Here is a 15,245-nt window from a genome sequence, read left to right as displayed (position 1 = left end):
GATGCTTCCACCCACTTCCCTAATCCTATCCCTTGCTACTATATGGAATGAACGGAATCCTTTCCCCATGTGGTGGCCCATTAAATATTTAAAGAATTTGTGTGCCACAATATTTTCATATTTCAACAACATATCTAACTTTTCACCATTTCCATTTTCTTTTACCATGATCACTCTCTTCTTGCATACAGTTCAGTTTGACCATATCCCTCTTACATTGTACTTTCTAGAATTCTAATCAGCAGAGTAGGGTGGATGTGTCACCTCCTTTGTTCTAGAATCTATGTTCCCTTTAATTCAGCTTAATACCTTAGTATTTTTCTTGGCAGTCATTAACTCAGAGTAAGATCCTATCTACTAAAACTTCCAAGAATTTCTCCTACATGCTTCTGCTTGGCTATATTGCTCATCCTGTACATGCAGTTATTCAGTCCTTTTTTTCTAGCTTGAAGTGCAAGATATTCAATTTAACTGTTAAACTTAATTTTCAACCCCCCTTTTTAAAAAAATCACCATTTGCAACATTGATTCACAGGTCTGCTGAGCATACTTTCATATCAATGATAGAACTGTTAAAAGGACAAGGCCTTCACTGAATATAAACAATCTTTCTTTGTTTATATTAATTTGATCATTAGTCTTCAGTTACAATAATTTAACTCATTTGTAGTTAACTTAATTTACTAATAACAATACATATTTTGTTCCATACAAGACCAATGTGATAGGAACATGAAGTCAGAAATAACAGAAAATGCTTTGTGACAATGAAGTATTTGCTACTCCTGTCAAAACTGTGGAATTGCTTTCTATGCCATGTTTTTGTTATTCTCCACTTTATTTATTGGGCTTGGCACAAAACACATTTTGGTTATTATGAAAGATCAAATCTTCTCTTCATGAACAAAAATTTGTCCTTGTTAAGGATGTTTAAAAAATATAGCACAGATTTCTCAGGTAAGTCCAAAAGAGGAGTTCCAAATAGGCTTAGGAGTAAGTATGCAGTCTTCCAAATTCATTCCTTTAAAGGGAAAGAGACAGTTTGAAAGTGCAAGTTTTGCCATGTTTGTTAAACTATCAGAGACAGTTTAAACTAGTCGTCAAATACATTAGCTTTGGCCTGGTTCAACACCCACCCAGTTTTCCCGCTTGCCAGCTGTTTGACTGGGCAGATATATCAATGCACAGGGCCTGGCATCCAGTGAGGGCTCTAAAAATAAGAGTAACTGCTATTTATTAAGCACCTTTTATGTTACCTACTACATAAAGTCCTCAACATGCAGTCTCATTTTTCCCTAAGAATGCTATGAAGTAGACACTTGTTATCCCCAAATCACAGAGAAGAAAATTGAAGGGTGGGAAGGTTAGGCAATTTGCTTAAGTTAATAATTGAAGAAAGGATATACGCCAAGTCTACCGACTCCACACCAGGATCCCAAACACAATTCTATCCTGCCAGTCCCTCAATACAGACAGAACTTCACTAGGCCTGATAACATTAGAAGTCTGAGTAGGAAGGAGACAGATCACCAGCCAGTCAGAGAGTTTCCTGGGGCCCCAAAAGGTTCTCATGGCATGGACTTACCTTGGTGATTCACCAGGATAAGGTTCTGGTCCTCTGCCCCATAGGCTTAGAAATCCAGTCTGTTCACACATAATTTGTGGATTCATCTCCCACAATGGACTCAAGCTCCCCTAGACTGGTATTCAAAACCAGAACACCAATTTATTCATAATGAAAATTGTGAATAGACATAGAAAGAAATAGAATGGCCACAGGCCAAAGTATTCATGTCCTGTGACCAGCACTTGAGAGTCAGATGGTAAGAGTAGGTTGCTTGCAGGCGAGGAATGAGAAACAAGGAAGTCTGTTTTGTGTCTTGAATGCTTGATAGGGGCAAACTCATCCAACTTCACAGCAGCCATTTACCTGCGTCCAGAGCTGAACAGGTCAGCGCAGCCTCTGCCCTAAACACACTGGGTTCCACTCACCAGCCCTGACTCTGAGACAATCTTTTTTTTTTAAGATTTTTATTGGGGAATTGGGAAAGAACAGTGTTGGGGAATGGGAGAAGGGGAACAGACAAGTTGCTGTCCTTTTGTTCTTCAGTCTAGCTGTGGAGGACCTCGCTTCAGTGGCCCATGTTGGTATTATTATCATTGCGCTCTTCCTGGGTGAGGCAGATTGGTCGCCAGCCACTGGACGGCCACTCACAGCGGCTCTTGGCAGCTCATGCCAGCTGCCGGCCGCTCACGCTGGCTTACGGCAGCCCACGGCAGCCTCACTGCAGCCTACGCCATCACCGGAGACTCAAGGCAGCCCAGCTCCATATCAAGCTGTTGTTCACCATCTTAGCTGTAGAGGGCGCAGCGTCACTGGCCCTCTATGTGGGATCCGAACCAGGGCCCTGCTGCTCAGAGCTGGTGTCCCAAGTCAACTCTTAACGAACTGTGCCACTCGACTGGCCTCGATTTTAAGGTTTAAATCTAAAAGGGCAGCTTTAATTCCAGATTCTTGGTGGGGAGACCTTCACCAAGGCCCCAAAGTACTGACAGTGGCAACAGGAGCTAAGACACCTGTGGTGGAAGCCGCCTTCTCCTAAGGTTTTGCTGGTTGGTTCTGCAGCTTCGGAATCAGAGACGGTTACCATCCCTTTTCACCCATCCACTGAAAACTTAAAGGTAACGAACAGTTTCTGCAGCTCCTGAAAAGACTACTGCTTGGAGAGAGTCACATGGCTCTGCAGACCCCTGGCTGTACCAGCTCAGGGGGAATGAGGCCCAGGGAATAAAGTGATGTCTTTCTTGGCTCTTCGCTGTAGGTCCTGGCAGCTACAGCAACAGCAGCAGTTCGTACTCTCAGGCAGAGCTTCCAGAATGCCTGGGAGTCTCCTGCTGATAACAGCACAGAATGCTTGGAACCAGTGAGAGAGAAGGTTGGAAGCCCTACCGGTTAGAGCAGCCAAGACTTAAGGTTCTGAGGGTATGCGCCCTCAGGACCTGTGGGTCCAGGGTAACTGCAGGGCTTAAAGTCCAGGATTAGCTGCCTCACTGCCTGATGTGCTATCGGACAACTGTGCACAGCAGAACACAGGGAAAGAAGGGTATGAACAACTCCTCTCCTGTCCTGTATCTTCAGGGGACAAAGAGAAGGAAGAGAGTGGTGAGGGAGCGCAAGTTTCCAGCTGCCACATTGAAAAGGCACAAGAGCTGAAGGCCCTGCCTTCCTACAATTCCCAGTTTCTTTCCTCAGAGCGGAACAAATCTCAAGTCGACCCAGGACTGCTGGTGCAGACACAGAACACTGGGGCGGCCTGGTCATATCCACAGCCTCTCCCTGGAGAGATCTCCAGGTGATGATGGGAGAGAGGGGGGTAGGACTGATCAGGGAAGTCAGGCGGCAGTTACTATCTTCACTGAAGGCCAAGCTGGGGACTACTAGACTGTCAAGCTCACTTACTCAACATATCACCTCTTATCACACCCTGCCTCTCCCCAACACGCATACATTAAAGCAAAGCTCCCACCAACATTCAGGGGTTAAAGAGGAGGAAGATTCAGCCCCTTTAAGACTCCAGATTGTTGCAAGAAGTTTGTTTTCTGAACATTCCCCACTGTGCACGCCCTTCTTAAGTGGCCCTACCCATTGAGGTGGATTCCAGATCTTTCTCCTGTATCTTTGGCTTGGCTCAAGCCTGGGACCCCTCCACTGCACTTCATAAGCAGAGAGATGGCCAAAATAGGCAGTCAGGGAAGAGCACGGGCATTCCTAGTACATCTGCTCAGTCTCTCAGCAGTCCCCATGTCAGGGAAGTTCTTGAGTTTACAGGCTTGGGCCAGAGTGTCTCCCATTCCTCTCACTGTGTGAGATGTGGAGCAAGGTCTCTCAGAGGCTGTCTGCCGAGAGCTGAAAGTTAGAAATGCTGCTGTAGAACATGGGTGTTTTCAGCAGCTCTGCTGTGCGTGCAATTCCTCTGGCTCAGTTTGAGCTAGGGTCTCAATGACAGTGATCCCAATATAACCTCTTGCCCTTTCTGTTGCTGTCATTGGCTTTCAGCAACTTGCCTCTCATGATTGCCAGAGGCAACTCCTATTGTTGTTGCGGTTGTTCCTTTTCACACTTAGAGAGCTGGCACACAGAGTTGAAAGACTTCCACAAAGCCAGGCTACCACTTCGGCAAGGCTTGCTTGACTGGTTAATTCTAAAACCTTTGTTGAGCAGTTGCATATGCAATATACCACTTGATGTTGTGGAGGGGAACAGAGATGAGTAAGAAAACGGTTTCTCAGGGCCAGCTGGGTAGCATAGTTGGTTAAGAGCACGAGCTCTGAGCAACAGGGTTGCCGGTTCGATTCCCACATGAGCCAGTGAGCTGCGCCCGAGCTGAGCTGCCAACAGGTGACAGGATGGCTCAGCTGGCAAGAGCACGTGCTCTTAACAACAAGGCTGCCGGTTTGACTCCCGCATGGGATGGTGGGCTATGCAACCCCCCGCAACTAGACTGAAAGCGGCGACTGGACTTAGAGGTGAGCTTGCTCCCTCCACAACTAAGATTGAAGGACAACAACTTGAATTGGAGCTGATTGGTCCTGGAAAAACAATGTTCACCTTCCCCAATTCCCCAAAAAAATCTTAAAAAAAAAAAAAAAGAAAACAGATTCTCTCCTCGAGGATGCAACAGTCTAATGGAGACCCAGGAGCAAACATAAATCATTGTGTTATAAAGTGGGGATAGAAGGTAGGTGGCAGTTACACTGTCCATTCCTAGAAACGCCAAAGGAGGGCACCTTCACCTGTCAGGCCACCAGGCAGATAGATGCCTGTCAATCTCCTGGGGTGGACTGATTCTGTTTTTGCTTAAGAAGCCAACACCAAGGTTAATAAAGCCAATTGTAACATGGTAAGTAAACCCCCTAAAAAGCTTCGTAATGCCCTATGTGCATACACAGGAGTTCGGTGTGCTAGCACTGTTTTTTAAACGGATCTTTTAAATTAATAAAATGGGCTGACCGCCATTCACTTCCTTTTCATAGCATGAGAATCAGAAGTCGCACTTCCCTTCCCTGTTCTTCAGGCCAACAATCATGAGAACAAACAGGATTCAGTACCAGGAATAACGCTGACTCATACGCTTAGGCTTTCTCTCCTTTTAGAACACACTGATTGAAGACTTGGAATGGGATGACATTCGTTCTCATAGGGAAACAGATAAAGCTGCCAAGGGAGGGAAGGTAGGGGGAACAGGGAAAATGAGGTGAAGGAACAGGAGGCAGCGGCTATCGTGCTGCTTTTGACCAAGTCTCTTCATCTCGGAGGAAAAGGCTGTTCTAGGAATATTATATTCCAGGCAGAATGGTGAGTATGTGAGGAAATCATATATATCCTAGGGGATGAGAATAAGTCTTGTGACATGAATAAATATCTGTGTGACCTGGTACCAGTCAAGATCCGTAGGTCTGGGATACTTAAAAACAAAATCAACGAGAGTATAGGCTCTAACACAGAATTAGTAGTAAAGAGAGGAGGAGAGGGAGCTTTTTCAAGGCAGGTATCTCAGTAGGTGCCATGAGTAATCTTAGGTTAAGAGGTGAGAACCTAAAACCTGGGAGATGGCTCAAGGTACATGAAAGATTTGTATGGTACAAGGACATCGTATCTTTCTGTCGGTGCATTTCAAAATAGTGACGTGAAGGAACAGTGGATACAGGGAGCTCCTACACTGGGCTCTCGGCTTTCTAGATAGAAGGAATAAAAAGGTCGTCTCATCCTCCAGTGAATCCTTAGAGCCACTGTTTGTGTCACTTCCTTTGCTGTCCTTTCTATATATAATTGTCGCTTGCCTTTACCTACTATTTAAATATTCATGTTCGTTTTTATATAAACTATCAACTACATAAGGGCAGTGATCATATCTTTATACAGACATATCTCGGAGGTATTGCAGGTTCGGGTTCAGACCACCACACTAAAGCAAGTACTGCAACAAAGAGAGTCAATCTTCTTCCTGGTGGAGGGTCTTGCCTTCAGTGTGTAAAGAATGCAATTATCACGTGGAGTATAGCGTGGGAGTGGAGTCAAGGGATTTGTAATAGATATGTATGATATTGGGGGGAAATGGGGCGGCGGATTGGGGGAGGGGGGTTGTCACTTTGAGGGGTAAAAAGTGTAACTATTGTACTGTGTTGTACAGCTGAAACTAATTTAAAAAAATGTGTATTTCATAAAAAAAAAATGCAATTATCTGTGGGGCGCAATAAAACGACGCGCAATAAAACGAGACATGCCTGTACCTTCAATGGCAACCAGCTCAGTGTCTTAGGAAATATTGTTTGATTTGATGTTATAGGAGAATTGGACTTCAAGGATCAGCAGCTGCAAGGGCTGGCAGTCCACAGATCTGGCCAAGAATTTCCATGAAGCAGGGCAATATTTGGCAACTACAAGGGCATTCCAGCAAAGTGAAGAGGAGTGTCAGGTTTTGCAACAGTTCTGCAAATAAGATAGATTTTTCTGGAGTGACTGGGTTTGCAGAAAAACGTGTTGAATAGCAAAAAGTAATCCGAATTCTCACCTTTAGAGAGATTATGCAAGATATAATCTCCACCAGATTCTAATAGTGATATTAATAAGTTTTCTTAGTGCTACACAGCGTTATGTGAGGTATTGTACATGCAGAATATTTTTTAAAGTTGCTATTACCATCCTTAAGCTTAAAAATCTCAATGGGAAGTCAATGTGTACATACACAAATGAATCAGAGGACAATATAACATTGAGTTACAAATTAAATATTACAACATTGCTGTTAGGGAAGGTGTCCTAAAGAAGGTGACCTTGAGATGGGTCTTGGGAGTCTCCCAATTTTTATCTGCTCCCCGGAAGCTTCACGAAGTCCTCTATCCTGTGGACATCTGAAATATAATAAAGTTTATTGTTTTAACGCCCCACCTATTAGTATTTCAAGATATCATTTCACATATCTGATGTAATAATGTGCTTACCTCTTAACCTCATACCCCTCTAGCTTTTGACCTTGACTCGATAACCCTAACTTGTAGATGAAGCGTCACTCCAATTCAAGGACTCCAATTTTTCCTGCTAGAAGAACACGAGGAGACTAGGTCATTTGTTCAGTTAGTCTCAAAGGTAATCAAGCTTTGGGGGTCCCTGCCCAGAACTAGATTTCTTGCTGGTAACTTCTGCTCCCATGAACAGTTGCAGGTCCCAAAACTATATCCTTGGGATCTCTGGTTTCTATGGTCAGGTTTTTTGTTTTTAGTAATAAAAGCTACTATTTATTGAACACATTTTAGACATAATGCTAAGTATTTTATATGCATCATCTCATTTAGTTTTCATAACATAGGATTATTACTTATCTCATTTACAACCCAAAACATTAAGACTCGGAAGAGCAGAATGGTTTGCCCGAGGCTACACGGTGAGCTGGGACTGGTACCCAGGCAGTGTGTCTAGAACCCATGCTTTAAGGCCAGGTTTTTTAATGCCAACTCCTCATATCTGAATCTGTTTACATTATCTAATGCCTGTTTAGATCAACACCCTGAATCTTGGATTCATTTTGGACTTTGACCATAGTGAAAACTTTCTGCATGGTCCTCAGGGGCCAGTTTTGGCACCAGGGTCACCGAGAAAGCGGTACACTAGTAACCTGAGGGTCTCTTATTTCAAATGTTTCTGGCTACGAGGCAAGAGCAAGTGAGAGAATGCAGCTCTGTTTTAGGCTCATAGTCATCAACTTGTTTGTGATCCAAACGGTAACCATAGATTTATGCTTTAAGGAGGGAGGCAATGACAGGGATATTTTGCAAAAAAGATTTCATACAGCATAAAAATGGATTAGGTAGCAAGGTGACCATCAAGACACAATATGCCTTAGCATTTATAGCGAATAAAATGAGATAATGTATGCAAGATACCAAACACAGTTCCTGGCACTCAACAAATCAGTTATCTTCTCTTTACATATAGACTTTACAGCTCATAACGTGCTTTTGCATATATGAAATTGTCTCTAAAATCTTTCTGAATTAAATATTTCTCCCAAAATAGCACATCTGAAGAGTTGCAGGGCTGAGAGTCAGACTCAGTTCTTCAGACACCAAAGCCAGTTCTCTTTCCCCCAAGCCCCAGGCCCCTCTTATTGTGTGTCCTAGATTTACGATTGTGAAGGCTTGGGTTAGAGTGCTAACAATGGGATGGAGATCAAAGAATGATCCGTGAACTTCTGTGTAGCTGAGCTTCTTATACTTAGGGCCTTATTACTCTAGACCTTTATTTGTTAAAACAAACCAAAGCAAAAACACCAATACTTTATCTATTCCAAGGTACATACGTGTATATTTTCTCATTTTAACATCTCTGAAATTCAGACAATTGATGGTGTTTTCTTTTTTTTATTTTTTATTTTTTTTATTTTTATTGTTAGTTTCAGGTGTACTGATGGTGTTTTCAGTTGTTTCCACTGCTCAGCTGTTGACGCAGTTACTATTGTCTGCTCATCTGCAAATGTGCTTGTTAGTCCTGGTGGCACGACTGGACAACTGAAACCTGTGAATGTTTCAGTCAAAAAATTTAAGCACCATCTACACGGGAAATATGAATCCTAGTTAATTCATATTGAAAACCTTCTCTTGTAACCTTCCGGGTAAGATCAGAAAAGCAGCAGCCTCAAAACTTGCAGAATGAATGTCAGGAGCTTGGAAGAAAATCTCAGAAAAGAATGGTGGTGCCCTCTTTAAGGACTGGTGCATCACCAGGGCTCTTGATGGCACAGAGGGTGATACTGGGTTGAAAAATGCAGGCATCAGTGGCTCAAGAGTTCAAAAGCGATTCAGAAGACAGACTCTGCATGTAAAGACACTTTGGACACTGCCATTGGTGGTGTCCTAGATCCTGTAAGAATGGTCTTATTTTATTTGTATAAATGCTTCATAGTTTATATAGTTAACTCATTTTGGTCATCACAGTAACCTTGTGATATCAGGAGCAAAATATTAGCCCAAATTTTGTCTATGGGAAAAAATAAGGCAGATTAAATAACCCACTCAAACAGCCATAGCATAAGGTCTCGGTCCTCTAGAATCCTTTTTTCTCGCTAAGATTTCAGGGCTTGTATTTTAGTGTTACTGTTTTGTTTTTTGGTTTTTTTAAAGGAGTAGATCTGGTGAAAATGAATATAGTAGTTCAGACTGAATATTGAAAATGCCTCCATTTTGGCAAGGATTGTCAGGGCTTTAACAATAATAAATCACTATTACAAACAGCCTAGTGCTGCGCTTAGCACATAAAAGATATTAAATAAATCACAGGAGTTGTATTACTCAGGGTTGTTAATGCTGGCTGTCCCTGCAGTCAAATCCTGAATTCTTAGTGCTTAACCAACAAAATTGGTATCTCATGCATGTCATATGTCTAGCGCAAGTTGGCAGGCAGTACAGGGTATAATGCTGTACTCCACACCTTCACTCAGTAGCCAAGATGATGCATGTCCTACCATTTTGTCACTGTACCGTGTGGGAGGTGTAACCTCTAAGGGTACTGTGTGGGGGAAGGAAGTGGGGAGGCACATCAGCTTATAACTTCCTCAGCTTGAAAGTAATGCAAGTCACTTCCTTCACAGGCCATCAGCCAGAAGTAATCATGTGACCCCAACCGAACTGAAGGGAGGCTGGGAAAAGCAGAGGAGCAATGGAATATTTGATGAGTACAGCTGTCCTATAATGATTTCCTTGAGGGCAAGAATCTATTTATAGATAGTCCCATACATCTCGAATAGTGTCTGGCTTATAGTCTTCACTAATAATTATTGAATCAATAAATGAATGAATGAATGGCATGTGAAGCTGGTTTTCCTTGTTTCAACTATGAATCTACTATGAAAAGTTGCTAGATAGAATGAGATACTCAAGCTCAAGTTAATATTTGAGAAACATCTAGAGTTTACGAGAAGATATTTTGGTAAAAATGTATTAGCAATTGGCCAACTCATTGTCAAATGTAATTAATTACATGAAATCATTTCTTTGGGAGCTTAACCATTTTTTAAAAAATTGATTACAATATGAGGAAACACAACACTCAACTCTAAAAGCCAATCTGGCTTCTGGTTTCACTTAAAATGAACACAGACTGCAATCTTCCTAGAAATGATTGCTTAAGAAGTTGAAAACACTTTTCCATGATGATAAGAATTTAGATTATGGTGATATGAAAAGGCAAGCAGTAGTCAGGCATGGAGAACTGTACAGTAAGGTCCCACCTGCGTGATCAGGAAGGCACAGAGAGTTCAACACTCGGTTCTCACAAAGGAATTTCCAAGTGATTATAAGATGCAATTCATTCATTCATTCATTCATTCATTCATTCAACAAATGTTTATTAAGCACCAAGTATGTGCAAAGCACAAATCTTGGTGCTAGAGATTCAGGTAGGATAATTCCTACCCTAAAAGAACTTAAGAGTCTAATAGGGAAGACAGGCACTTAACTATTGGGTTGTTGGAAAAGTCATGACATATTTTTTCTGTTTTTCGTTGCAAAAATGCATCGTGACTTTTCCGACAACCCAATATTATAAGCATGATATAGGTTGCAAAAAAGGAAGTACCCGATACTATGGTGTGGTGAACTGGGAGAATTCCTGGTTTTGAGCAGTAAGAAAGAGTCAGGGACGATCTCCTCAAGAAATTGATGTTTCAACTTAAATCCAAAGGATAAAAAAGAAAAGTGAGGGGAAATGAATTCTAGAGGACAAGCCAGTGAGGAGGGACTGGCTTGTCCTCCTCACAACCTGTACTATGGAGACACACAGGCTTACATGCTTAATTGCATGTACAGCTGGAGAAGCAGTAGAGGAAAGTGTTCAAAGGATATTGTTTCACAAGTGGTTTAATTAGTGCCATAGGCCATTTTCTGTACCTTTAGAGCTAAGGTAGGCTCTTTTCTGACCCAAATAGATCAGGCCATCACTCAGCCACAGAGCCCATCAGGCATATCAAACAGCCATGAACTAAATGATGAGACAGATATAAATCTAGTCTCTTTCACAGCATGCAGGATGAGAACTACAGAACCCTAAATGGCTTGCATGCAGGAAGAGGGCGGGGTGTAGTGGCAGAGGAGGAAGCATCATCGGTGAAAGCCAAGTGCTAAAAGCAGCTGCGTGTGACATTTCCATCAGCAGTCCTCCCTCCCTCATTGTGCATGAGACACGTCAGATGTTCTGGTTTATGATTTCAGCATCAGAGTACATACCCTTTGAGATGCAAGCTCATGTATCTCTTCCTGGCGTGGTGCCTGTTCATTAGCTGGACTCTAGAGCTCATCTGAGAGTGATAACCAAATGCTGAGAATATCGGGACCCCTCTCTCTCACCCTCAAGGAAGTATGGGATCTTGTGGATTGGTGGAGTATTAGGCCCTGGTGCCTGATATCTGTACTTGCTAGAAAGTAACAAAGCACAGGTTACCAAATTTTCCAGATGCCAGAACCATGTCAGAACACAAGATCACATACAGCTGCTGTCTCCCCCCATTTGTACCAGCTTAGAAGACAATCTATTTTCTCTCCTTTGGAAGACACAGTAGAGGCTAACTCATGGAGGTCCCAGGTAAGCACCACTTTATGCATTAGGTAGACCAGACCCAGGGAGGCCCAAGTCTTTGCTTTTTCATATTGTGTTTACCTCCCCAGGTAAATTAAGGTAGAAAAACTTACCATTTATAGGGTAGATAACACAGGAAAGCCATTACAGCCTTTTGCTTCTTTGATTCAAGAGCACAAATCCTGATTTGATTAAGATGTCAGCAAATGAAAAGCTACATTTGCATACCAATTAACAATCTCCAAAAAATTGAAAATTCCTGATATTCTGATCATTTAAAAATATATTATTTTAAGGCCAGCCGAGTGGCGCATTGGTTAAGAGCTGGCTTGGGACACCAGAGGGCCCCGGTTTGGATCCCACATATGAGGGCCAGTGACACTGCCATCTACAGCTAAGATGCTGAACAACAGCTCAACCTGGAGCTGGGATGCCGTGAGTCGCCGGGGACTGCGTAGGCTACAGCCCCTGCTGCAGTGGGTAGCCATGGGCTACCGTGTGTAGCCAGCAGCCAGCGTGAGCGGCCAGCAGCCACAGTGAGCAGCCGTCTAGAAGCCGGCGACTGATTTGCCTCGCCCGGGAAGAGCGCAATGATGGTGCCAACTTGGGCCAGTGAAGCAACGTCCTCCACAACTAGACTGAAGAACAAAACGACAGCAACTTGTCTGTTCCCCTTCCAATTCCCCAGCGCTGTTCCCATCCCTCAATTCCCCAATAAAATCTTTAAAAAAATAAAAATAAATAAAAATAAATAAATAAATAAATATTATTTTAGAGACTTCCATTAAGTATTGCTGCTGAAATCTGTTACTCGCTTCTAAAAATGCTGGGTCATATACTCTCTCAGGTTACCTCCCCAAATTATCTCATGCAACTATGAAAGCCATTATAAATGTCAAAGGATTTGCTTCTGAAAGAACAAGATTACAAAGACAAAAATCTGTTCCGATGTAAATGAGAGCAGTCTCTGAGCACCTAAGGCTACTTGCTTTGGGTGGCCACATTTAAATGAGTTTTTTTGTCAGAAATCTTTTCATAACCAGGTATTAGACCCAATTTTGGATGATATGAATGACAGACTGGCTTTGGAAAAAGTGTGCTGAAGTTAGCAATAGTTATTTCAGGGTTTCTTAGTCCATTATTTCTCAACTCACACAAGTTTATGTCTGTTACATTTAACATGTTTAGTTATGTTTAGGGCAAAATAACCCCTGGTAAATTCACTCATTTAGTCAACAATATTGAAAGAAAATCTACTTTACTCATTGTACTGATGAATAAGACATGATTCTTGCCTTATAACATATAACTTAGTAGAGACTATTATTATACAGTAGGCTGTGCGCTCTAAGGTCTGGGTTTGGGTCTGTTTCAATTGCTATTGGGTTGTCGGAAAAGTCATGACGCATTTTTGCAATGAAAAACAGAGAAAAAATACGTCATGACTTTTCTGACAACCCAATACTTTATATGGGATAACACAGTGTCTGTCTCATGGTGGGAGCTCAATAAATATTGGTAGAATGTATAAATGTATGAACAAATATGTACATGATACTACCTTTCTAATACAAGTCAAGCGTGCATTACAATCTTTGACAATCTTATTTCATTTGTTGATTAAAACTTCATAAACATTTCAATATCAGCCATCAATAATTCAGATTTTAGCAGGGCCCATATGAAAAGTTGATTTTAATTTTTACCTCTTATAATCAGTCTGCGGTCTTGATGAAGATTAAGAGAACTGACTGAGGGAAAACGGAGGACATAAGAAAAAACATATTTAAATCAGCATTATGAAGTTTTACTTAGAGGTTTTATTTCAAATGGGTTATTCTGAAGGTTAGAACAAAGTGTGTAGTTTTTTTTTTGAGGGGGGAGCAAATGCTAATTCAAAAAATAGGAAGAAAAGCTACATTACCATGTTATTTACAATATGGTTTTTCTCTCTATTCTAAAATTTTTCCATCTCTTTTTTCAGACTTAAAAGAACACAGTTGCCAACTACTTCATTATACATATGTAGAAGAAAAGAAAGATAAGACAAAAATCCTAGAAATTAGAAAATCTAATTCTTGTCTGGATTCTAAACACTATTTGTGTGGCCTTGGATAAATTTGAGCTTCATTTTCTCATCTGCAAAATAAAGGGCATTGGACTGAATGATTTCTAATCCATCTTCCAGTTTGGATATCTTATGATTTCATCTGACAGGCAAACTCTCCCCTTTGTCATCCTTTTTATATATGGAATGCTCAATCTTCTCTAGATTTTGGGGTTGTTGTTTTTTTAATTAATTACCACAGATGTTTAAAATAAAATAGCTCTCTCTATACAGAATGTCTACCTAATTATTTTTTTTAGGTAGTCATGGTACCACTGAAAAACTAAAAAATATCCAAATGATGATATATAAGAAGAAAATACTACTCTATAATCCCACCATTGAGGGATAAACATTAACATTTTGAGTTATAATCTTCTAATATTACTTTTGTGCCCACACTTTTGTGCATCTGTACTTTAAAAATAAAATTGTGATCACTTAGTACTTAAGTGTTTTGAAACCTGCATTCTTTAACAATACATCATAAACATTTCCCCATACTTTTCTAAAGCATGATTGTTTTTCAAGGCTGCATTTATAATCCATCATCTAGAAACCTCACCAAAAAAATTACCTATTGTTGTTAGACATCTAGGTTATTTATAGTCTTTATTATAAGTAACACTACAGTGAACAAGCTTGTACAAGAACATCTGATGATTTCCTAAGGATAAATTCTCATAACTAGAATTACTTCTACAAGCAATGTATGAGGCTGCTGGTTTCCAGACACCCTTGAGGGTTATAAAACTGGTTTTATAACTTAAAGAAATCTTTGCTAACATGCCACATAAAAATCTCTTGAGGTTCTGTACTTTGTAATTTAGAAAACCCTTGTCAATATCCAACGTTTGATTATTACTGAATATTTTCCTATATTTTGCTTCAGTCGTTTGCACTTTTTTGGTTAAATTTCTATCCCATTCCTTTGCCCATTTTCCCACTTGTTCACCACTTTTCTTTTTGAGACACCTCAAATGCCTCATTATATTTGATGGGGTAGATTTTACAAGGGACCCTGCAGGTTTAGGGAGATTCAGTTGTTTCTGAAGATCAAAATCGCCATGCCATAATTATGGTCCCAGGCACAATTAATGCCCTTTCTTTTACAGTTTTCCTTTGGCCTATCCACGAATCATTTTTTACTTTGTTCTACTTTTTAAATCCTAAACCTACCAGTAAAACATTTTAGGGCTCTGTTCTGAGGCACCTTTTCCATCAACATTTTAATAATGAAATATTTTTATAAGATACTAAGACTTCATAATTTTTATGCATTGAAACATTAATAAATCTTAAACATTGGTAGGTTAATATTAGATAAATTGGAAAAACATGAAAACGCAGGTACTCAATTTTTACATGTACAACCAACTAGAGTACATGTACCAAAATTATGGCAGAACAAAGGATTTACATTTAGATATGTCCCTACAACTTGATTCATCAGATTTTGTGGGTGGACTAGATAAAAAGGTAAATACCTCGGAAATGGCTGTCTTCATTAGA

At 40.8% G+C, this 15,245-nt stretch overlaps 1 long non-coding RNA gene across 8 annotated transcripts in view; it reads right to left on the bottom strand.

The window, feature by feature from the left end:
- Positions 1–593: 593 nt before the first annotated feature.
- The window catches only part of LOC109391552 (uncharacterized), a 35,741-nt gene continuing 21,089 nt past the window's right edge, over positions 594–15,245 (bottom strand). For 3 of the 8 annotated variants that reach the window (XR_002125864.1, XR_002125865.1, XR_002125871.1), the window contains 4 exons: positions 11,278–11,465; positions 7,003–7,099; positions 6,292–6,912; positions 594–1,700 (listed from right to left, as the gene is read on the bottom strand). This is a non-coding gene — a long non-coding RNA (uncharacterized LOC109391552). The remainder of the gene's footprint in view (positions 1,701–6,291; positions 6,913–7,002; positions 7,100–11,277; positions 11,466–15,245) is intronic. The other 5 variants (XR_002125870.1, XR_002125868.1, XR_002125866.1 and 2 more) reach the window with 4 other exon arrangements.

The sequence above is a fragment of the Hipposideros armiger genome, unplaced genomic scaffold (genome assembly GCF_001890085.2).
Source record: "Hipposideros armiger isolate ML-2016 unplaced genomic scaffold, ASM189008v1 scaffold_297, whole genome shotgun sequence".
Lineage (NCBI taxonomy): Eukaryota > Metazoa > Chordata > Mammalia > Chiroptera > Hipposideridae > Hipposideros > Hipposideros armiger.
Note: the sequence above shows the minus strand (reverse complement) of the source record. Positions and strands in the feature narration are given on the sequence as shown.